This window comes from Lissotriton helveticus, chromosome 7 (genome assembly GCF_964261635.1).
Source record: "Lissotriton helveticus chromosome 7, aLisHel1.1, whole genome shotgun sequence".
NCBI lineage: Eukaryota > Metazoa > Chordata > Amphibia > Caudata > Salamandridae > Lissotriton > Lissotriton helveticus.
In genome coordinates this window covers 1,077,419,272-1,077,442,867 of record NC_136068.1, presented here as the reverse complement: position 1 = coordinate 1,077,442,867, position 23,596 = coordinate 1,077,419,272, and the positions used below count along the sequence as shown (strand labels likewise).

The following is a 23,596-nucleotide window of genomic DNA, read 5'->3' as shown; positions in this document are numbered from 1 at the left end:
GCAAACCCTCTAAGCTATTTTACGATGAATAAATGCAGTATCTAAACTGTCCACAGATTCTGTCTGCAGCACAAACCTACACTGCAGTTTGGCTCGCTATTTCCAGGTCAGCCACTTTATCACTCACCCTCTGTTGATGCATCTGAGCACATCGTGAATTTTCATGCCATTGAACTAAAGCTGAATTCATTAGTATCCCTGCACAGGGAGCTCTTTTGTGGCTAAGGATGGCAGGGACTGAATGAAAAATCTTCAGACAACTGTCCACGGTCTCTTAATTTTTGCATATGTTTGTACAGCATGCCATGTCTGAGAAAAAAACTCTACTTCTCCTGGATGTATTGGACCTTTATGCACTAATCAGTGTTCTGCCCCAGCCCTTGGCACTACAGTGGTGTTGGAATTCTCCTCTTTCTTATTTTTGGGGAACTTCGAAGTGTAGGCTGGGACAGTGGCAGATAGGTTTTAGGTGCATGTCAGGTGTGATGCGTTATGTATCTGGATGAAAATACAAAGCTCATAGAGGAATTAAAATACAAGTTGGATGGCACAATAAATGAATTGCAGAAATGTACAGCTTCCACCTCCTTGGAAGGAGATTGAGCGATGGCAGTTGGTATCATTTGACTTGCCTCCTGAAGTTTGTGATGTAAACTTGGCAGCCAGGCGTCCCTCTACTAAGACGGTATACGCCTGCAGATGGAACAAATTTGTGGCATGGTACACAGCAAAGACTGTGGATCCCCTTTCTTAAGTTCTTTTGTTCCTTCTGTCTTTCGCCCAGCAGGGCTCTGCTCTGGGCACGCTTAAGGGCTACCTCTCGGCCATTTCAGACTTCCTCAGGCTTCCTGATCAGCCTTCTCTTTTCAAGTCCCCTGTTAAATAGACTTCTTAAGGGCCTTACTCAACTGTTTCCTCTTCTTCCCTTCATAATGCCTCAGTGGGACTTGGCCTTGGTGTGAACCTATCTTATGTGCGCTCCCGTCAAGCTGCTACATAACTCCTCTCAGACGCTTAACTCTCAAAACTGCTTTTCTGGTGGCCATCACCTCTGTGCGCAGGGTTAGTGAGCTACAAGCTTTGTTTTCCAAGCCTCCCTTACTGGCGGTTTATCCGGAAAAGGTCAACCTCAGAACTCGACCTTCCTTTCTTCCAAAGGTGGTCATTTCTTTTCATATTGGCCAAACCATCACTTTGCCCATCTTCTTTCCGCCTCCTCATCCTTCAAAAGACGAGGAGAGGCTCCACTGTCTGGATCCAAAATGTGCGCTCTCCTTCTATTTGGATCGCACCAAACAATTACGGGTGGACAACCAGCTCTTTGTTGGTTACGTGGGCACTAAGAAAGGTCGGGCCGTGCACAAACGGACAATCTCCAGGTGGGTCGTTCTGTGCATCTAAGTCTGTTACTTTTGGCTAAGAAAGAACCTCCAGTGGGGCTGTGTGCCCATTCTACCAGGGAGATGGCAGCTACTACTGCTTTGGGACGGGGAGTCCTCCTACATGACATCTGTCAGGCAACTATGTGGGCATCGCTGCACACGTTTACGAGACACTACTGCATGGACAGCCAAGTCTAGAGAGACGCCTTCTTTGGCCATTCTGTTCTCCAGGACTTTCTGGTGTGATCTTGGATCGCAGACCCACCTCTGGGGTTGGTTTTGCTGGGGTATCTATTCTAAGGTAAGGAATCTATAACTAACTGTTTCTTTCATATGCACAAGTTACTTACCTTCGGTAACAATATGTCTGAAGGAAACACAGGTTAGTTATAGATTCTTTACCGCCCCACCCATCCTCCCCGTTCTGCGAACTGATTTCTAAGGATAAGGACATCCTTTCAGGGCCCTAGTTTTGAGCGCCAGTGGTCAGTGTCTTGCATGGCTCTGCGTTTCTGGTGCGTAAAGTTGTGTACAGAACGGACGTCCGCGTACGAGGGTGGCGTCTAAGTAACTTCCGCAACATCATCCCGCCGACCACGATGACGAACGTGGAGTCGACCATCGCCACCTACGGACACGCAGGTGTTCTGCGGATGAAAAACGTTGGGGATCCAGTCCGATGCCTGGGGGATAATCTAAGGTAAGGAATCTATAACTAACTGTTTCTTTCCGATACCTTGTTCAAGCAACAGCCACAATCCTGGTCAGGATGAACCACAGAGTAGCTTGGCACAAAAGCAGTCAGGCTTAACATAATTGAAATGTGTGAAGTATTTATCCAGCAAACAAACAGCAACAAAGTGAAAACACACCACAAGAAAAATCCGATAACAACTTAGAAAAATATGGTAACATTTATTATTTGAAACAAAAATGACAAAAAACGAATCCGCAGAACTGGAGATATGCAATGTAAAAGTTTTAGGTGTAGCGCCTAAATGCACAAGGCGTCAACTGTGGTTATCTGGTTGCAGCAGACAGGGACAAAGTCCAAAGTTGAGTCCAACACGAAGGAGTGCAGGCCAGATACAGGGACCAGGTCAGTCTACTTTATGTCCTTGATGCAGGTCGTTGCACTGCGTCGGTGCTGATGAGGAGCTGGGAGGGTTGTGGTGCGAGGTCCTGTGTCGAGTTGTGTTGCATTGCATCTATTCCAAGGAAAAAGTATGAGATCAAAACTCAAGCCAGCAGCAGGACACAGGCAGGTCCAGATGAGTCTAGACAATTGGGCAGATGCAGGACAGGTATCTGGAACTTGTTATGCCCCTGCAGCTAGAACAGGAGGCCAGTCAGCTAGCCCTTGGAGTCGCTCTGGCAAGAGAAAGTACAAAGAGTAGGTCCTGACTTCTTTCCTCAGGCCGTGGGGCAGCAGGGCAGTCCTTCCAGATGCAGGGCAGTCCTTCCAGCAGCTGGGCATACCTTCTTCTGAATCTTCCACAGGGCCAGAAGTGACCTGGAGATTGAGTCTGAGAGTCCTACTTTAGTACCGGGTTTTACCTTTGAAATGGGAGTTTCCCCCACAGAAGTGTTTGGATTTTTCTACCTCCCTGCCCTGGTCCCAGTCTATCTGAAGTCACAATAGGCCAGAGTAAATTTCTTTGTGTGTGAGCTGAGGCAGTGTCTTTGAAGTGCAAATGTGAGAGGTGAAAGATCTGCCCCCTCCCCCCGATCAAGTCAGGATGGCTCATCCTGCCAACAGCCAGGCCAAACCCAACTGTTTATTACACCTACTCATGGGACCCAGCAAAGAGGCTACAGGCTGTAAATGGTTAGACCCAGAAAATGCCACCTTTCTAAAAGTAAATGCTTAAAGAACAATTGATGGACAGAATGATGAAGAATGTCACATTCACCCCAGTACAGAGATCTGGACCTGAAACCATAGTTTTTGCTCCCCATGCCATTCCAGTTTAAACCCCACATATGAAAATCAGTCCTGAACCAGCTCCCCATGGGAACATCCCAGCCCAACCTGCCAGGCCAGGTCGACCCTGGACTGGAAACAAGCATCCTGGGAAAGATTTCAGGGGATCACCCCTCATCAGCCAGGCTAGCTTGACTCCACTGAAATGGAGAGAACGGACCCAGTTTGTATTCAGATGACAGACACGCAATTGAAAGCCAATGACAGTCATAAAAAATGAGTAACAATGCAGATTAAAAAGGTAAAAACATTATATAAACCATAAAATCTCTTTCAGAATAGGCTGACTGATCGCTGCCAATAACTTGCTGACCACAGCTCTTCCTGTGTCTGACATCCCTTTAGAAAACTAGCCACATTGAAGCAGATCCATTCATTAAATAACATTTGCAGAAAATTTAACGCGGGTCGTGCTTGGGGGAATAACAGCGCTCTCAATAGGGGGATAATAAACTGCTTTCTGAGTGAGCTGTAAGGGTCACAAAACAATATAAAGTGCAAAGTATCCTGTTCAGAGAAGGAATCGGAAGTACAAGGTCCTAGCTTATCAGTTCCGTTCCATCCACAAGGCTCTGCAGGGATCCAGTGTAAAAGGTTCAATCTAAATCTTGTAAGGAGGATCCGATGATGTGGGTTAGAAACACAGGTAAGATTCAATGGTTGCATCATTCTCAACATAGCAAAGGTGTGAATGCTAGATTTACACACTTCCCTCCTTTCTCATTTGGCATGCATGGTGGCTTGGAAATGTTTAACCCACTATGAATACCCCCTCCCCCACCAATCTGCTCAAATGTACTACAACGTTCAGGGAGACCTAGATTAGCGAGTGTCAGTTTAACTAAGGTGAGCCAAAGAATACTACCAGCTTTATTTAAGTTCATACAGTTGTAATGAATGTGCCATTTATATGGTTGAATGGCCCGATTATGACCGTTGCCCATCACCATCTCAGTATATTTTGATCTAATATAGTGATGTGTAGGCCTGCATAGTATGAATAAGCTACAGAGTAGGGCTCGATTATGCCTCATCTGTTTCCGACTTTATCTTGCTTCATGGCAGTGCTTACCTATTGGCTTTGGCATACTCTTATGCCGTCTTGCATACTAATATTGCTAATTTACGGGAATAGTGGCCTATGCTTAAGTGACCCCATTTTCTAAGCCGTCGCCATCTTCTGAGCTTTTCTAGGTGAGAAGCCATGTTATGCTTTTCACTTGTTTTCTGCACTTCGTATACTGGAAGGAACTGGTTCTTGTCAGAGGAATGTACTCGCTCTGCTCCGAAGTCATAACAGACGCCTGGCCAGCCGAAGCTGTGGCCTTGGTGCGGAGTGGTACAGAATCGGATGGTAAAAGGGGGTGTGGCTCACAGGAGCCTCGTCTTCCATCTCCACTGGTACTAAAGGGGGTGTCTGGGTCCTGATCACCGGAAGTCCTACACAGGGCAGACGTGCAGCTGTGACGGTGTAACAGATAGTACCGCCCTGTCTCCTGATTCGGCCAGAGAAACGGGCTTCCCTCTGGCGAAGTGGAAGCGGGATGTGCAGACAGTTGGTGAGGTGTTCCACTAATTCTTATATTCCTACTGATCTTGCCGAACTATCTTTTCCTATTTTCAGGTCCAATACATTTATATACATAAGTTCTATATATGTTTTACTGATTGCGTTTAGCAATTGCTTAGGTGCTAGTGTAAAGAAGGCCTACCGTGAACTATTCTTTCATCATATAATAAAAGAAACCCCAGAGTATATGATTATCTGTCTGTGTTCCTTGTGGTGGGAGGACGTGCCCCTTTTTGACCAAATGCTTGTGGAAGGATGAGTACGTTCCCTTCAAACTGGTAATTGGTGATACGGAAGGTTGGCCGGCTCCCAGCAAGGAGCTAAATTCTAATTCTGCCACCCCCCAGCCTTGTTAGGAGAGGTATGCGTTGGATATATGTAGTCCTACCTGGGTGAGTATTCTGTGACCAGAGGAGCGGCAAATAGCCTCCCGCATCTCAGCACCTGTCACCAGGAGGTTTGTGACATTTTGTGATATTTTGTTGTTGTTGTGTGCGAGCCTCTCGGCAAGAGCAATAGAATTGTACTTATTGTTGTTGTTCCTTTCGTGGGTAAGTATTGTGGATTGTTGTATCTTTTGGGTCCCAAGAGGGATAAGCTTGCATCTCCTGATTATTGGCAGAATTTTCAGGCCATTACAACAGTCAACTATGATTGCCTGATTCAATGTCAACTATTTCATTAACCATCTGGAATTCTATAAGAGCAGAGGACATAAGGCTAGTAAGTCCAATATATATCCCACCCCTTGATATTCATGTAGAATATAGGAGGGCGTTGATTGGGACAGAAAAGTAACTGACTCATGGATTTGTTTTCAATAATTTGTATCGCAATGGCCCCTCTGTAACCTCAAATGTCGCTCCCATAAACTCGCCATGGGGATACACTAAGACTGATATATCTTAAACAAGGCCTGAATTGGCTTTGCGCCAAGCCGTGAGGCAGACTCAAAAACAGAGGCAATAGCACTGGCCATAATATTCCTTTTTGCTCTAACCAATGGACCCCAAGACCCATATTCGTTAAATGTTATACGGAGATATGAAAAAGCATTGACTCTCGTAATCTCTTTGCCTTCAAAGATGCATTTCCTGGGACCTTCCCGTAGAGCCCCAAACCATTAAGTGAGATTTACTATAATTAGTACTCCGCTCCAGTTCATTCATATAGCTGACAAATGCTTCTAAAAGGCGCTTCAGTCCTACAGACGTTCCTGGTATTAGTACCGCATCATCAGCATATAGTAGAGCTGGAATAAGGTGCTGGCCCGCAAGTTGAATATCCTTGCAGACCTCAGAAAGGGTTGGGCCAAGGTTGTTGATATAAAGTGTGAATAACAAAGGGGCCATGATACAACCCAGTCTGCCCCCTTTCATCGCTAAATGAATGAGTTAGCTTGCCCCTCTGATCATATCTGACAGTAGAAGGCATATCCCTGCACAACTCATGTAGGAAGTTAATGAGCTCCAATTTGGAGTTAGGGTCCTTCTCAACTCTCCATTTGAGGGTTAAGGCTAAATCACTAAAGTGGTTTGAGGCTTAAGGCTGGTCACTAAAGTGGTTCCAGGTGACTCACGAATGCCTAAGAAAGTGGGTCAAATAAGCAGAAACAAAGACAATCAATAATAGCGAAATTCCCTCTGCCACTAAAAGTGGGGATAAAATTCAGAGTATCAGCACTCACATTTACTTGCATCGAAGAGAAAAGATTGTTATTGGCCAATATGGAGCGGAGTAAACCTCCCTGCCATGTGTTCTCAAAGTGTGCCTTGCCAGGTATAAAGTCCTCTTCCAAAAGGTACAGGAGGGTACAAGTGTGATTATTTAAGTCACTTAACAGTAGGACATACTAAGGTTGCTGTCCTATTCTAGTGTACCCTTCTAAAACATTTTTAGGGAAGTTAGATGCATGAGCCTATTTTCTGCAGAAAAGGAGTTCTACAAATTAAGCACTAAAATAGCAGGTGCTTTTTTAAAAATGAGTCTCACTCCAAGCAAAAACAGAGAACCAGTGTCAACTAGTGATGAATTGTAGGAAATACTTGTAGATACCAGGATCAGTAAACCTCAACTGGCCCAGCCAGCCGAGGAAGGAATGGCCGACGAAAAAAATGACTAGAACCCATTCTGAAAAAACGAGTTTCATGAGTCCCAAGTTTCTTGAAGTCCTGCAATATGGTGACATTTAAGCCATGCATGATAACCTCTTATTGTTTAACCCAGCAATATTCCAGCTTAAAAAATGGATAAAAGTGTCCATCTTGACAGCTGTACTAACTGATCTGGTCTCTCTAACGGCCTCAATGTGGGGAGTGGGGGTGAAGATTAACCTCCCGAGAAGGTTGTCAATTGTTGGAATCCAGTGAGCTAAATGGCCCATATCTATTGGAGATCTGTTTCACTGGCGCTAACATTTGTGCAGCTAACTGTTTTCCAAGCTGCTTAGATCGGGCTTTAGTATTGTAAGTGAGCATCGTGGGGCTGGGGGGAGGGGGTAGAGAAACCTCAAGGGAAGGACATTAATCGAGGAGGCGGAGGAGCCAACATGGTTCACTTGCCCAATTAAATAACCAGCTATGTCAGGTTGGGCAAAATTAACAATGCAATCCCCCTCCCATGGTTTCTGCCTGTTCCCCACCCACTCAAATCTGCAGACTATGATGATGTGCGCTACCAAACGCCCCCATCCTCCATTTGAGTCTTGCACCAGTGTATAACTTTATTTCTACTTTGATGGGTGGATTCCTTTTTCCCCAAGGCATAATCGTGGTACTCTTGTGAGGACTGCCACCAGGGAGGCAGAGGACAGGGGAAGATACAAGCTAAGTGTGGGAAGTAAAGTTCTACCAGAATTTGCCCTACTTTGACCTTGCTGAGTGAAGGACATCTGGAGAAGGGTTGGGACAGTCAACTGAGCAGGCCCCCTCCACTATCCGGGTCCCGACTGCATTGCCTTCCAACCCATCAATATGGGGTGGGAGAAATCTACCCTAGTCTTTGTTAGGCAAAGCCTGCTATCGGGTGGCTATAAGTCGGAAGGATTAGTGGGGATTCCCTCCTTGCAACTAGATTGAAAAGCATGAGGGGGAGTGCCGTTCGACCTTGGGTTAATTTGGCCTCCTGCTTCAGCGCTTTTTTTAGGTGGATGTATTTGTAACAAAGTCAACTTCAAATTTAAGTCAAATGTTTAACCATCAATGCAAATTGCTCATATAATTGTCTATTACAGAGCCAAATAGCCTTTTATCTCGTCCACAATTTGTGCCGATAATGAGTTAATATCATAAAAGAATGAGTCATTGGCCACAAAGTAAATATTAGAGCCATCAGGGGTGGCTAGGTTTAAATAGAGCTTGCTAACGCTCACATTTTTCTTTTTCCTCTTCTTAGCGGGCTAACTTGGGTCAAAGGAGGAAACAGCTGGATCACAATATATTTATTTATTTGTGCCTTTTAACACCTAAGCACTAGGTCCAACAGAGTTTGTTATCCTACGGACTCCTTTCAGTGTCCATCTTACTTGCTCTCACGGGGCAAAAGTTTGTTGCTGGAGTAGATGCTAATAAGGTTCCCCCATTGCCCTAACTCCTCCTCCACACAGAGAATATCCTCAGTGATAACTCCGGCGGCAGAGGTGAGCTAGAGGACTATCGATTCATGGTTCCCGGGGGCAGGATCTAACTTGGGGGTCCGAAGGACAATAAGATTTGCGCTTACCCATGATGAAATCTAGCGATCCCAGGTGCGTCCTGCACCGTGGAAAGGTAAACGCGCTTTAATAACGCAGAGCCTCCTCATGATCAGTGAAGCAGCGAAAAATGCAGCAGGTCAGATGACTCCAGCACAGTCTCTCGTGCCATAGCAGGTAAACATGCTTTAACCCCTTCCATGCTCGTGACGGAACCATTCCGTCATGAGTCACGGTTGGGCTGTGTGGATGACGGAATGGTTCCGTCACGACCACGTCCGCGATTGGAATGTCCAGCATAGGGCTGGAATTCTCGCCGCACGCAAGCGATTAATAGCGCAGAAGCTCCCTTCTCCTGCTGAACAGCGGGGCAATGAAAGGTGCAGCAAGGCTTTCTGGGGGAAGTAGTCCCACCCCAGCACGTCACAGTACTCCAGCACAGACTCCCATTCCTACCTGTTCCCACACACATTTTTCAGTTATTAACTGTAATAAGGTAACCCAATTTTATCCTATGGCAGAGGTAGGCCTTGCAATACCAAAAATATAATTTGAGTGTTTCACTACCAGGACATGTAAACGTTAGAAGTACATGGACAACTCTTTAAATACAACACACCCTGAGCTGTGGGCTGTTTAGGGCCTACCCTAGGGGTAACATATGTTAAAAAAGAAGGTTTAGGTCTGGCAACAGGTTTATTTTGCAGGGTCAAAATGCCATTTCAAAACTGCTTAAGCAGACTGCCGTGGTAGATCCGAGATGTTTTAAAGGGTTACTTAAGTGAGTGGCACAATAAGCGCAGCAGGCACACTAGTCTATACAAAAAAGTGATGAGTGCTTGATTTAATCTCAGCCACTGGTAATTACTTTTAACACCATGTCACCTCAGTTTGGACCCAGCTATATGCAAATCAGTCTTGACCCTGCTCCAATCCCAACAGCCCAGCCCTAAGTGTGCCGGGTATGTCCAGACGTCGGTCCCCGTCTCATTGTGTCACTGGAATCAAACTATACCTGGTTTAAGACCCTAAATCCTAGGTAGATGGTATTCCAGTTCAGGAAGGACCTTGCCTGGCAGTACGGGCTGGAGTGTTGCCATGATGAACAGAGTCAATACTGATTTGCAGATGACTGGGTTCAAACTGAGGTGGCATGGTGGGCAAAAAACGATGGATTGGGATGTAGTACGACCTATTGCTTGTGGCTGCGATTAATTCAAGCATTTTATCCATACCCTTATTGTTTTTATATTTGTCGCCCTACATGTGCCAGGTATGCCTAGTTGTTGGCTCCCTGTGCCACTGGAACCAAGCTATAAGCAACTGAAGAGCCCTATCTAGGGCAAAATCAGTCTGACATTGCTTGTGCTCTGGTTCAGGGAGGACCTGGCTGGCAGTTAGGGCTGGACTGTTCCCATATCGAGCACAGTCTAGACAGATTTGCACATGGCTGGGTCCAAAGTAATGTGGCATGGATTGGGATGCAGCGCAAGCTATTCCCAGTGGCTGAGATTAAATTTGAGGACTCCATTCATCCCATTGTTGTTTTTGTAGGCGCACTAGTAGCATTTAATTTACGGGCCCAGAGTTCCTATTGTACCACTTTACTAGGGACGGATAAGTACATTAAATGTGCCAGCTGAGTATAACCAAATTTTACCATGTTTAAAGGAGTTTAGCACTTTAGCACTAGTTAGCAATGGTAAAGTGAACTGAGTCATAAAAGCCAACAAAGAGTTCAGAAAACGGGAGTAGAAGAGACAAAACATTTGGGGGTGACCCTTCAGAGAGGGGCAGGTCCAACATGACACCCCTCCAGCCTAAAGCCAGGGTAGACTAATCAATACCTTGATACTAGAACCCGGACAACGCCCTCTACTGCGGAAACACTTCATTTTTATGCCCCTCTAAACTCAATTGCATCCTCGGTCTACACTCTCCTGAGACACTGGACTGACCCATGGGAAATTCTTCGCCTCACCTGGGGAACTCATCTGTGAATCTCCTAACATTAACTTGCTCACAGATGCATCCCAGTAGGCTGACAGTGCCACAATGGCCAACAAGTGATGTGGCCCATTCCACTCCTTGGTTCAACCCTCTGACCCCAACCCAAGAAAACCTCTGCCCATAAGGAGAGCAACCAACAGAGGCCGCTGGCAGCTCTCAATGTCAAGAGCTGGGTCCCAGGCCATGCAGTCTTCTCTGACCTCAGAGGTTGCTCAGAGTACAGGAAAATAGCCCTGGGTGTTAGAAAGTCCTTCTTCCACTCTCCTTCCCACCAGCTCAAGTGTGGTAGCCTGAAACTGGCCACTCAGCTCAGGGTCTTTACCTGTGGCAGGTGAGCCTGGACTTCTAGGAGGGGAACCACCACCCCCACAAGGGTGACACACTATGTGTTATGCAGGGTTCTGCTAGGTGCTGGTCTCAAGCCCTCTTTCTCTATGACAGTGCAGGAAGCACATCCCGGCTATAAGTGAACCCACTTCCGTCAGTCTTGGGGTGCTCTGTTCTTAAGAGCTGGCGGCCCTTGATCCACTGGTCCTCCCACTGTGGACTTTTTTCCCTTACGGACTCTCAGACTGGGCCTCTGTACTCTCCTGTTGGGAGTGGTACCCCAAGAAACCAGAACTTTCCAGGGCACCCTGGGTGGCCAACCCTCCCAGCTCTTTTAACTCTGGTGGCAATTAATTTCTGAGAATTCAATCAATGGGCATCTGCGGACTAACTATGACCCTCCTCTGCATCACCTCCCACTCCATTCCAGGGACACCTAAGCCATAAGAAGTTCTGCCCATGGGTCTGAATTACCCTGCACACCTGTCCGGTGTAATGCTCTGAGGAAATGGGCAATGACAAGGATCCCATTAACTGTTACCTGATGGAAGTGACGACTCCTACACTCAGGGATCACAGGTTTACCCTTGGAATCCACATCTCAGCTAAGGGACACCAGGGCATGCTCTACTCTTTTCCCCTGGGAACTATACAGCCCTAGGGCCATACTGGCCACTTCTGTAGAGTTCCCACCAGTAGGTGGTTTCTTGGGATAGACAGAGTCCTCATGCTTATGTCTTAAAGCACCCAGCCGGAAATAGGGCACCCTGGGCCACCGCAAAACAACAGTGGATGGACAGAATGCAGAACAACGTCATACATTCACCCCAGTACAGAGATATGGGCCTAAATCCATTGTTATTTTGCACTCCACACCACCCCAGTTCAGACATGGCCATATGCCAATCAGTCTTGACCCTGTGCCTCATGGGAACAGTCCAGCCCGAACTGCCAAGCCATGTCTTTGTTGTTTTGCATTTGTCACCCCGAGTGGGATGGGTATGCTCAGACGTGAGTCCCATGCTCTCCACACCACTGGAGTCAAGCTATCCTGGCTGAAGACGGCTGATAGCCAGAAACCGGTCCTAGGATGCTTGACTCCGGTCCAGGAAAGACATGGCTTGGCAGTTCGGGCTGGACTGTTCCCATGAGGCACAGGGTCAAGGCTGATTTGCATATGGCCATATCTGAACTGGGGTGGTGTGGAGTACAAAAAAACGATGGATTTAGGCCCAGATCTCTGTACTGGGGTGAATGTATGACATTGTTCTGCATTCTGTCCATCAACTGTTGTTTTGCATTTGTCACCCCGAGTGGGATGGGTATGCTCTGACGTGAGTCCCATGCTCTCCACATCACTGGAGTCAAGCTATCCTGGCTGAAGACGGCTGATAGCCAGAAACCGGTCCTAGGATGCTTGATTCCGGTCCTGGAAAGACATGGCTTGGCAGTTCGGGCTGGACTCTTCCCATGAGGCACAGGGTCAAGGCTGATTTGCATATGGCCATGTCTGAACTGGGGTGGTGTGGAGTGCAAAAAAGTGATGGATTTAGGCCCAGATCTCTGTACTGGGTTGAATGTATGACATTGTTCAGCATTCTGTCCATCAACTGTTGTTTTGCACCCTGGGCCACCGCCCACCAGAACCTCCCCCAGTTTCTCAGATTGGGCATGGGAAACCTTTCTCCCCATCTTATTCTGGATCATGTCTGCATCTCCTTTGACCACCCCCTTACTCAGCTGGGTGGGACTGGGAAATAACATTTACTCCAAAGTTTTAACATCGACCTGCATTTGCCACACATTTTTTACAACAAACTGACAGTTGGCACACTAGTCTTTACATTGCAAAACTTTACCACACAATTTATCAGCTGGTGACAGAGTTACACTTTGAGAAACCTTTCACCTTATTATATTAAATAGATAAACAATATTAATGGATATAAAAGTGTATCTAATGTATGTATTATTAATTTATTTATGTAATATTAATATATATATGTTATATTAATGATCATATACTCTCAGAACATAATGCAGGGCGGTTAGGGGCACTGGGTGGTTAAGTATGGTTTTCCTCAGAAATTACCTTTTAATATCAAAAATACTGGGACGGGTTGCAGAGGGTTTAGGGGCAATGGGTGGGTATGTGTGGCAATACTCTGGTATTTTTATTGATACCGGAGTACTTTTTCAGAACTGGGTGCTTGAGGTTTAGGGGCTATGGGTGGGTTACTGCATTAATGGACAAGTTACTTACCTTCAGTAACGCCTTATCTGGTAGAGTCATGATATAGCTGTAGATTCCTTACCTTTGAATTTCCCATGCGTCAGGTTGGGATCCAGAAGACTTTTCCTCGAGCAATATCCTTGCACACGTAGGTGCCATCGGTCTGCTCTGCGTGTCGGTAGGACCTCCATGTCACCTATACAGGTGTGACCTCGGCACGATGACGTCAGATACTTTTCACAACTTTCCACGGCAGAAGCGCAGAGCCAAGAAGTGCTCTGACATTGGTGTGTTTAGAACTAAGGTTCTTAAAGGGACCAGCCCTGACCCTAAACACGTTTCTGCAGTGTGGGGAAGAAGGGTTGGTCGGTAAGGAATCTGCAGCTAGATCATTTCTCTACCAGATCATTTCTCTACCAGATAAGGCCTTACCGAAGGTAAGTAACTTGTCCATCTGATAGAGACATCTAGCTGCAGATTAATTACCTTCAAATGGATACCAAATGTACAAGTTACTTACCTTCGGTAACAATGTATCTGGTAGAGACGATTTTACCAGAGGGCTTGTCAAGCAGCCAAGAGCAAACAGAAGGTCTAATCTTAGGGCCAATCTGGTGCAGATAATCCAAACAAAAAGACACAGCAAAAATGGCCGGCCAGCAGCCAACAGAGCCACAGTTCCAATAAAAGAGGACTTGTAGGCACATGAATCACACATCACACAACTGGTACGACCCGTCCCAATGAAGGAACAGCAGCCAAGACCTAGATCAACCAACAGATCACTGAGGGGGGAGGAGAAGAAGGAGGAGGAGGAGGCCGAAGCCCCACCAAGAACCTCTGGATGGCCGAGTCTGCCGGCGCGTGGAACAAGAGAGTGCCATCGAAGGGTAGATCCACCAGCCGTTCCTGAACATTTTCCGGGAACACACTGTCCCAGAACCAAGAATGTCAGCGAAGGGCAACCGAAGACGTCATGGCCCGACCAAGCACCTCCGAGATGTCCAGAGCGGAGCGAAGGATATACGCCGCCAGCTCCCGGCCATCTAATGAGTGGTGCCGCAAGTCATGAGGTAACGGGTTTTTAGGAACCCGTTGGTGCCAGGGGATAACACCCGAAGACCTCTGAGTTCTCCCTTGTTCCGGACCACAGAAACACGGAGTCTTCTAGTCGCAGTCAAAGATCAAGTTTTATTGGCAGCTACCAAGTAACACGTGTCCCAGAAGTACACCACACGGATAGTAGGTTCTCGGGAGACTGTTCGTTTTTACAGAACCAGCCTTCTCCTTATATACAAACATAATAGCTTCGAGCAAGAATTCTTGAGTTTATGATATGGCTATACACATATTTCTACAATAATACAAAGAGCGAAGTCATGTAAGCAAGCCCACATTTTAGATGTCCAGTTCGTTGATAGATTACCCAGTTAGGCCCGGAACTCCCATCAGATATCGATGAAACCTCAATAAAGAAGGGCACCTCCTAGTCATAAAACTGGCCATAAACAAGGAACGTGGACAGGTGCATGTTTGCAGAAAGCATGGTCTGTATGTAGTGAATGGTTTGTGGAATATTATGCATTGATGCTATCGTATTCGGCCACTGGGCGAGGAGCTGCCCAAACAGGTCTGGCTGAAGGCAGTGGAGTCAGTTGGGACAGGTCAGGGGGAAGTCAGGGAAGGTGGACGTGTCCTTTTGGATCAAGCTCGACCTTTAATTGACTTATCATGAGGGCAAGGCACAAGATGGATGCCGCTTACAAAATGGAGCTTAAAGGGACGGACAGGAAACTAGGATTTAGGGGTGTTGGCAACCTCCGATCATGACGCAAATGCATAGGGATGATGTCCTAGTCATTATCGGTTCGTCGATACTAAATTCGTCATGGTATGTTGATGTTTTGTGACACGGGTATTGGACCTCGATATCGGGATAACAACAGGGTCCAGATTTTCAGAACCACAGACCCTCCTTTTGCCCTTATGTAAGGCAATAACTCACGTTAATCTGAGTCAAAATCGATATGGAGAAATTCGTGGAGATGCTGCTGTAGCATCATTCTGTTACTCCGTTCGTCCCTTGACACAGGCTTCCGTACACACGAAGTAGCACAGAGGCCACATAGTGCAGGAGCGCACTGTACACATAGGCAGAACATAAACAGAAGTGCTAAGATCATCCCAATGAAGATCAGTGTTTTCCATCCCCAGCCGGTGATCAGTTCCCAGAACCACCCCAGCAAGGACCAATCCCCTTTCTCAACGTGAAGGGAACCAGATATTTCATGTAGTTTAGAGATGGCCTGGTATACTGTCGGCGCATTATCAGGGATGAATATACAACAACTGGATTGGATGACTCTACACACACCACCACGATCGGCGAGTATGATATCTAGGGCAATTCGGTTCTGAAGGGTCATAAGTCGATCCGACTGAAGCTCGGTTGTCAAATTGCCAAGGGCTTCGGCCGTTGTAATCACGGTGGATTCGACTATCCTCGATAACTGACGAATATTCCTGCTGTTCACCATAGGACCCCAAAATGGCAGAAAACCCTTTGCAAAGTCAGCGAATTCCTGACCCGCGGTGTCGTCTTTACTCACGACACCCCTAGCTGTCCTTGTCCGATGGTAATCTGCTCTGGCCGTGTAGGTGGGAGGCAGCAGAAATGAGATGAAACATGTACCTGAGAAGTCAGGGGGCAACCACGTGTAGGCTTGGTCGTGGCAGACGAAATACGTGCCTTTGGCTGCTAAGAGTATAGGGGAAGTTCGGGAAGCGAACACATATGTTTCTGTGCAAATGCTCTTTCCTAACTGTGCCGTGGGATCCCTACCAATACCCTGTAAACATAAATGACCTCGGTGGGGCACTACCCAAACTGGGTGGGATTTCTTTGCTGCCTGGCTCTTGATCAGATAAACCCCATGTTTGGTCACGTTCCAACGGGTGTAGGGACTGAGTTCATCTTTGGGGATTGTCAGATGTGTCGATATCCCTACTCATATTTCTTATCCCTGCAATTAGTGCCTTGTTACTGGAATCGCTCTCAGTGGAACGGGTCGGGTATGGTTCTAGGGCGAATAGGAACATGGTCTGGAAAGCCCACAGAGAACCATAATAACTGAATGGCAGAATGAAGTATGGGATCCCCTTATCGGTTGTGTGTGGCATGAGTCCGCATATCCAACAGTTCGAGGTGTTCATTATGGACTGGTGTTGGTGTAGAAGTTGAATAAAAGAGTTATTTACAAATTCGAGTCTTCGGGCAGACTCGTGTTCAGGTAGAGGGTGAAAGTAGTGTGGAGAAATAGTAGTAGGAGGTGGTGGCTGGGTGTCATTCAAAAAGGTAACTTTAAATACGAATAGAGTATAACCAGTCAAAAACACAACTATGCTACATAACATTAAAACACATTATCAGGAATCTTCTTTTGGACAGTATCGTGCATAACTGTTTTTCAAAGTTCGTGAGTCTGATAGGTCTCTCTACCCTAGGAAACTCCATCCTCTAGTTGCTGCCCGCGGTGGTAGATTGATTCTGCCAGGGAGCGCGCTCTGTTCAGTCCGGGGTGACTCCCGTGGACCAACCAGAACCGTGGACCTAAAACTTCCCCAGTTGCACTCCCCAGACTTCAACCGCGACCCTAGCAGCAGAACCGGATGGCGGTTCGAAAATCAAGAATGAGCAAGTTCCCTGGGACGAGAGAGCTGAAAAATCAAAAATTGTTCTTAGGGGAAAAGAAATTTACATTAGTTTGCATTTTTATTAGTCTCTTTGTCTAGACCGTAGGTTGTACCGTCGTTTCCCAGGTACGGTGTGGTCTTCAAACAATGTCTCGGGTTCGGTAGTGTCCAATTGCATAGACGGTGACACAAGTCCTTGTAAAATATGATCACTCTCCTTTTCGGTACTAGTTTCTTTCAAACGTGCATCGCTGAAAGGGATGAAGCGAGGTACGGATTCTGTCTCGGAGTCGGCAATTCCTTTATTGATCCACCGGTCGTAGGGAAGGGGCAGAGGGACCCGTTTACAATGGGTCCCATGTACCCAGTTCTTTTTGCCTTCCACCCGAACGGCAGATCTCCTGGAAAGAAGTACCAGGTGCGGTCCGGTCCACCTCGGTTGTTTGTTGTTGGTGCGCTGGAAGTTCCGCACCAGGACCCACGTGCCGGGTTCGATGAGGTGGCCTGGATCGTCAGAGGCTGGTGGAGAGGAACTGTGAACCTGTTGGTGTAAAACACGCAATTTAGTTGTCAATTCGCACAGGTAGTCAAGCAGTACGGGGTGTTCTATTTCACTGAGTTTCTTTGTTCTTGGCACGCCCCAGACGTTGGCTGGGCGGCCAAACACTATCTCGTGGGGGCTAAGTCCTAATCTGGAATGGACAGTCATTCTGGTCGACAGGAGTGCTAGAGGCAGGGCGTCAGGCCATTTAAGACCTGTACTGGCTTGGATCTTGGCTAATTTCAGCTTTAATGTGCCATTGTAGCACTCTACTAATCCAGCTGATTGGGGGTGATTTGCAGCGTGGAATTTTTGGTGTATGCCTAGACACTCACACACTCTTCATCACGCATCCTACGAATTCACTTCCGTTATCACTCCAGACAATTCTAGGCATACCGAATCTCGGGAAGAACTCTTTGACAAGGGCTTTGGCAGTTGATAAGGCGGTATTGTCCTTAAGGGGGTACGCTTCCACCCACCTGGAGAAGGCGCAAACAACGACGAGCACATACTTCAGATTGTTGCACCTCTCCATGTGGATGAAATCGAGCTGCAGAACCTCGAACGGGTACGTTGGAGGCGCAAAATGACCAGCTGGAGTTGGGGTTCCCCTACCGGGATTGTACTTTAAACATACCATACAGTTTCTGACCACATTCTCTGCATATTTTGGGATATTACTATTCTGCCATACTGGGGCCAATAGTTTACATATTCCGATTTGCATATGGCCATATCTGAACTGGGGTGGTGTGGAGTACAAAAAAACGATGGATTTAGGCCCAGATCTCTGTACTGGGGTGAATGTATGACATTGTTCTGCATTCTGTCCATCAACTGTTGTTTTGCATTTGTCACCCCGAGTGGGATGGGTATGCTCTGACGTGAGTCCCATGCTCTCCACATCACTGGAGTCAAGCTATCCTGGCTGAAGACGGCTGATAGCCAGAAACCGGTCCTAGGATGCTTGATTCCGGTCCTGGAAAGACATGGCTTGGCAGTTCGGGCTGGACTCTTCCCATGAGGCACAGGGTCAAGGCTGATTTGCATATGGCCATGTCTGAACTGGGGTGGTGTGGAGTGCAAAAAAGTGATGGATTTAGGCCCAGATCTCTGTACTGGGTTGAATGTATGACATTGTTCAGCATTCTGTCCATCAACTGTTGTTTTGCACCCTGGGCCACCGCCCACCAGAACCTCCCCCAGTTTCTCAGATTGGGCATGGGAAACCTTTCTCCCCATCTTATTCTGGATCATGTCTGCATCTCCTTTGACCACCCCCTTACTCAGCTGGGTGGGACTGGGAAATAACATTTACTCCAAAGTTTTAACATCGACCTGCATTTGCCACACATTTTTTACAACAAACTGACAGTTGGCACACTAGTCTTTACATTGCAAAACTTTACCACACAATTTATCAGCTGGTGACAGAGTTACACTTTGAGAAACCTTTCACCTTATTATATTAAATAGATAAACAATATTAATGGATATAAAAGTGTATCTAATGTATGTATTATTAATTTATTTATGTAATATTAATATATATATGTTATATTAATGATCATATACTCTCAGAACATAATGCAGGGCGGTTAGGGGCACTGGGTGGTTAAGTATGGTTTTCCTCAGAAATTACCTTTTAATATCAAAAATACTGGGACGGGTTGCAGAGGGTTTAGGGGCAATGGGTGGGTATGTGTGGCAATACTCTGGTATTTTTATTGATACCGGAGTACTTTTTCAGAACTGGGTGCTTGAGGTTTAGGGGCTATGGGTGGGTTACTGCATTAATGGACAAGTTACTTACCTTCAGTAACGCCTTATCTGGTAGAGTCATGATATAGCTGTAGATTCCTTACCTTTGAATTTCCCATGCGTCAGGTTGGGATCCAGAAGACTTTTCCTCGAGCAATATCCTTGCACACGTAGGTGCCATCGGTCTGCTCTGCGTGTCGGTAGGACCTCCATGTCACCTATACAGGTGTGACCTCGGCACGATGACGTCAGATACTTTTCACAACTTTCCACGGCAGAAGCGCAGAGCCAAGAAGTGCTCTGACATTGGTGTGTTTAGAACTAAGGTTCTTAAAGGGACCAGCCCTGACCCTAAACACGTTTCTGCAGTGTGGGGAAGAAGGGTTGGTCGGTAAGGAATCTGCAGCTAGATCATTTCTCTACCAGATCATTTCTCTACCAGATAAGGCCTTACCGAAGGTAAGTAACTTGTCCATCTGATAGAGACATCTAGCTGCAGATTAATTACCTTCAAATGGATACCAAATGTACAAGTTACTTACCTTCGGTAACAATGTATCTGGTAGAGACGATTTTACCAGAGGGCTTGTCAAGCAGCCAAGAGCAAACAGAAGGTCTAATCTTAGGGCCAATCTGGTGCAGATAATCCAAACAAAAAGACACAGCAAAAATGGCCGGCCAGCAGCCAACAGAGCCACAGTTCCAATAAAAGAGGACTTGTAGGCACATGAATCACACATCACACAACTGGTACGACCCGTCCCAATGAAGGAACAGCAGCCAAGACCTAGATCAACCAACAGATCACTGAGGGGGGAGGAGAAGAAGGAGGAGGAGGAGGCCGAAGCCCCACCAAGAACCTCTGGATGGCCGAGTCTGCCGGCGCGTGGAACAAGAGAGTGCCATCGAAGGGTAGATCCACCAGCCGTTCCTGAACATTTTCCGGGAACACACTGTCCCAGAACCAAGAATGTCAGCGAAGGGCAACCGAAGACGTCATGGCCCGACCAAGCACCTCCGAGATGTCCAGAGCGGAGCGAAGGATATACGCCGCCAGCTCCCGGCCATCTAATGAGTGGTGCCGCAAGTCATGAGGTAACGGGTTTTTAGGAACCCGTTGGTGCCAGGGGATAACACCCGAAGACCTCTGAGTTCTCCCTTGTTCCGGACCACAGAAACACGGAGTCTTCTAGTCGCAGTCAAAGATCAAGTTTTATTGGCAGCTACCAAGTAACACGTGTCCCAGAAGTACACCACACGGATAGTAGGTTCTCGGGAGACTGTTCGTTTTTACAGAACCAGCCTTCTCCTTATATACAAACATAATAGCTTCGAGCAAGAATTCTTGAGTTTATGATATGGCTATACACATATTTCTACAATAATACAAAGAGCGAAGTCATGTAAGCAAGCCCACATTTTAGATGTCCAGTTCGTTGATAGATTACCCAGTTAGGCCCGGAACTCCCATCAGATATCGATGAAACCTCAATAAAGAAGGGCACCTCCTAGTCATAAAACTGGCCATAAACAAGGAACGTGGACAGGTGCATGTTTGCAGAAAGCATGGTCTGTATGTAGTGAATGGTTTGTGGAATATTATGCATTGATGCTATCGTATTCGGCCACTGGGCGAGGAGCTGCCCAAACAGGTCTGGCTGAAGGCAGTGGAGTCAGTTGGGACAGGTCAGGGGGAAGTCAGGGAAGGTGGACGTGTCCTTTTGGATCAAGCTCGACCTTTAATTGACTTATCATGAGGGCAAGGCACAAGATGGATGCCGCTTACAAAATGGAGCTTAAAGGGACGGACAGGAAACTAGGATTTAGGGGTGTTGGCAACCTCCGATCATGACGCAAATGCATAGGGATGATGTCCTAGTCATTATCGGTTCGTCGATACTAAATTCGTCATGGTATGTTGATGTTTTGTGACACGGGTATTGGACCTCGATATCGGGATAACAACAGGGTCCAGATTTTCAGAACCACAGACCCTCCTTTTGCCCTTATGTAAGGCAATAACTCACGTTAATCTGAGTCAAAATCGATATGGAGAAATTCGTGGAGATGCTGCTGTAGCATCATTCTGTTACTCCGTTCGTCCCTTGACACAGGCTTCCGTACACACGAAGTAGCACAGAGGCCACATAGTGCAGGAGCGCACTGTACACATAGGCAGAACATAAACAGAAGTGCTAAGATCATCCCAATGAAGATCAGTGTTTTCCATCCCCAGCCGGTGATCAGTTCCCAGAACCACCCCAGCAAGGACCAATCCCCTTTCTCAACGTGAAGGGAACCAGATATTTCATGTAGTTTAGAGATGGCCTGGTATACTGTCGGCGCATTATCAGGGATGAATATACAACAACTGGATTGGATGACTCTACACACACCACCACGATCGGCGAGTATGATATCTAGGGCAATTCGGTTCTGAAGGGTCATAAGTCGATCCGACTGAAGCTCGGTTGTCAAATTGCCAAGGGCTTCGGCCGTTGTAATCACGGTGGATTCGACTATCCTCGATAACTGACGAATATTCCTGCTGTTCACCATAGGACCCCAAAATGGCAGAAAACCCTTTGCAAAGTCAGCGAATTCCTGACCCGCGGTGTCGTCTTTACTCACGACACCCCTAGCTGTCCTTGTCCGATGGTAATCTGCTCTGGCCGTGTAGGTGGGAGGCAGCAGAAATGAGATGAAACATGTACCTGAGAAGTCAGGGGGCAACCACGTGTAGGCTTGGTCGTGGCAGACGAAATACGTGCCTTTGGCTGCTAAGAGTATAGGGGAAGTTCGGGAAGCGAACACATATGTTTCTGTGCAAATGCTCTTTCCTAACTGTGCCGTGGGATCCCTACCAATACCCTGTAAACATAAATGACCTCGGTGGGGCACTACCCAAACTGGGTGGGATTTCTTTGCTGCCTGGCTCTTGATCAGATAAACCCCATGTTTGGTCACGTTCCAACGGGTGTAGGGACTGAGTTCATCTTTGGGGATTGTCAGATGTGTCGATATCCCTACTCATATTTCTTATCCCTGCAATTAGTGCCTTGTTACTGGAATCGCTCTCAGTGGAACGGGTCGGGTATGGTTCTAGGGCGAATAGGAACATGGTCTGGAAAGCCCACAGAGAACCATAATAACTGAATGGCAGAATGAAGTATGGGATCCCCTTATCGGTTGTGTGTGGCATGAGTCCGCATATCCAACAGTTCGAGGTGTTCATTATGGACTGGTGTTGGTGTAGAAGTTGAATAAAAGAGTTATTTACAAATTCGAGTCTTCGGGCAGACTCGTGTTCAGGTAGAGGGTGAAAGTAGTGTGGAGAAATAGTAGTAGGAGGTGGTGGCTGGGTGTCATTCAAAAAGGTAACTTTAAATACGAATAGAGTATAACCAGTCAAAAACACAACTATGCTACATAACATTAAAACACATTATCAGGAATCTTCTTTTGGACAGTATCGTGCATAACTGTTTTTCAAAGTTCGTGAGTCTGATAGGTCTCTCTACCCTAGGAAACTCCATCCTCTAGTTGCTGCCCGCGGTGGTAGATTGATTCTGCCAGGGAGCGCGCTCTGTTCAGTCCGGGGTGACTCCCGTGGACCAACCAGAACCGTGGACCTAAAACTTCCCCAGTTGCACTCCCCAGACTTCAACCGCGACCCTAGCAGCAGAACCGGATGGCGGTTCGAAAATCAAGAATGAGCAAGTTCCCTGGGACGAGAGAGCTGAAAAATCAAAAATTGTTCTTAGGGGAAAAGAAATTTACATTAGTTTGCATTTTTATTAGTCTCTTTGTCTAGACCGTAGGTTGTACCGTCGTTTCCCAGGTACGGTGTGGTCTTCAAACAATGTCTCGGGTTCGGTAGTGTCCAATTGCATAGACGGTGACACAAGTCCTTGTAAAATATGATCACTCTCCTTTTCGGTACTAGTTTCTTTCAAACGTGCATCGCTGAAAGGGATGAAGCGAGGTACGGATTCTGTCTCGGAGTCGGCAATTCCTTTATTGATCCACCGGTCGTAGGGAAGGGGCAGAGGGACCCGTTTACAATGGGTCCCATGTACCCAGTTCTTTTTGCCTTCCACCCGAACGGCAGATCTCCTGGAAAGAAGTACCAGGTGCGGTCCGGTCCACCTCGGTTGTTTGTTGTTGGTGCGCTGGAAGTTCCGCACCAGGACCCACGTGCCGGGTTCGATGAGGTGGCCTGGATTGTCAGAGGCTGGTGGAGAGGAACTGTGAACCTGTTGGTGTAAAACACGCAATTTAGTTGTCAATTCGCACAGGTAGTCAAGCAGTACGGGGTGTTCTATTTCACTGAGTTTCTTTGTTCTTGGCACGCCCCAGACGTTGGCTGGGCGGCCAAACACTATCTCGTGGGGGCTAAGT

General features: G+C 46.9%; 1 protein-coding gene across 2 annotated transcripts in view; it reads right to left on the bottom strand.

Moving 5' to 3' along the window:
* Window positions 1-23,596, bottom strand: part of RNF213 (ring finger protein 213) — a 2,973,532-nt gene that overhangs the window by 2,233,947 nt on the left and 715,989 nt on the right. The gene's annotated exons all lie outside the window — the stretch shown is intronic.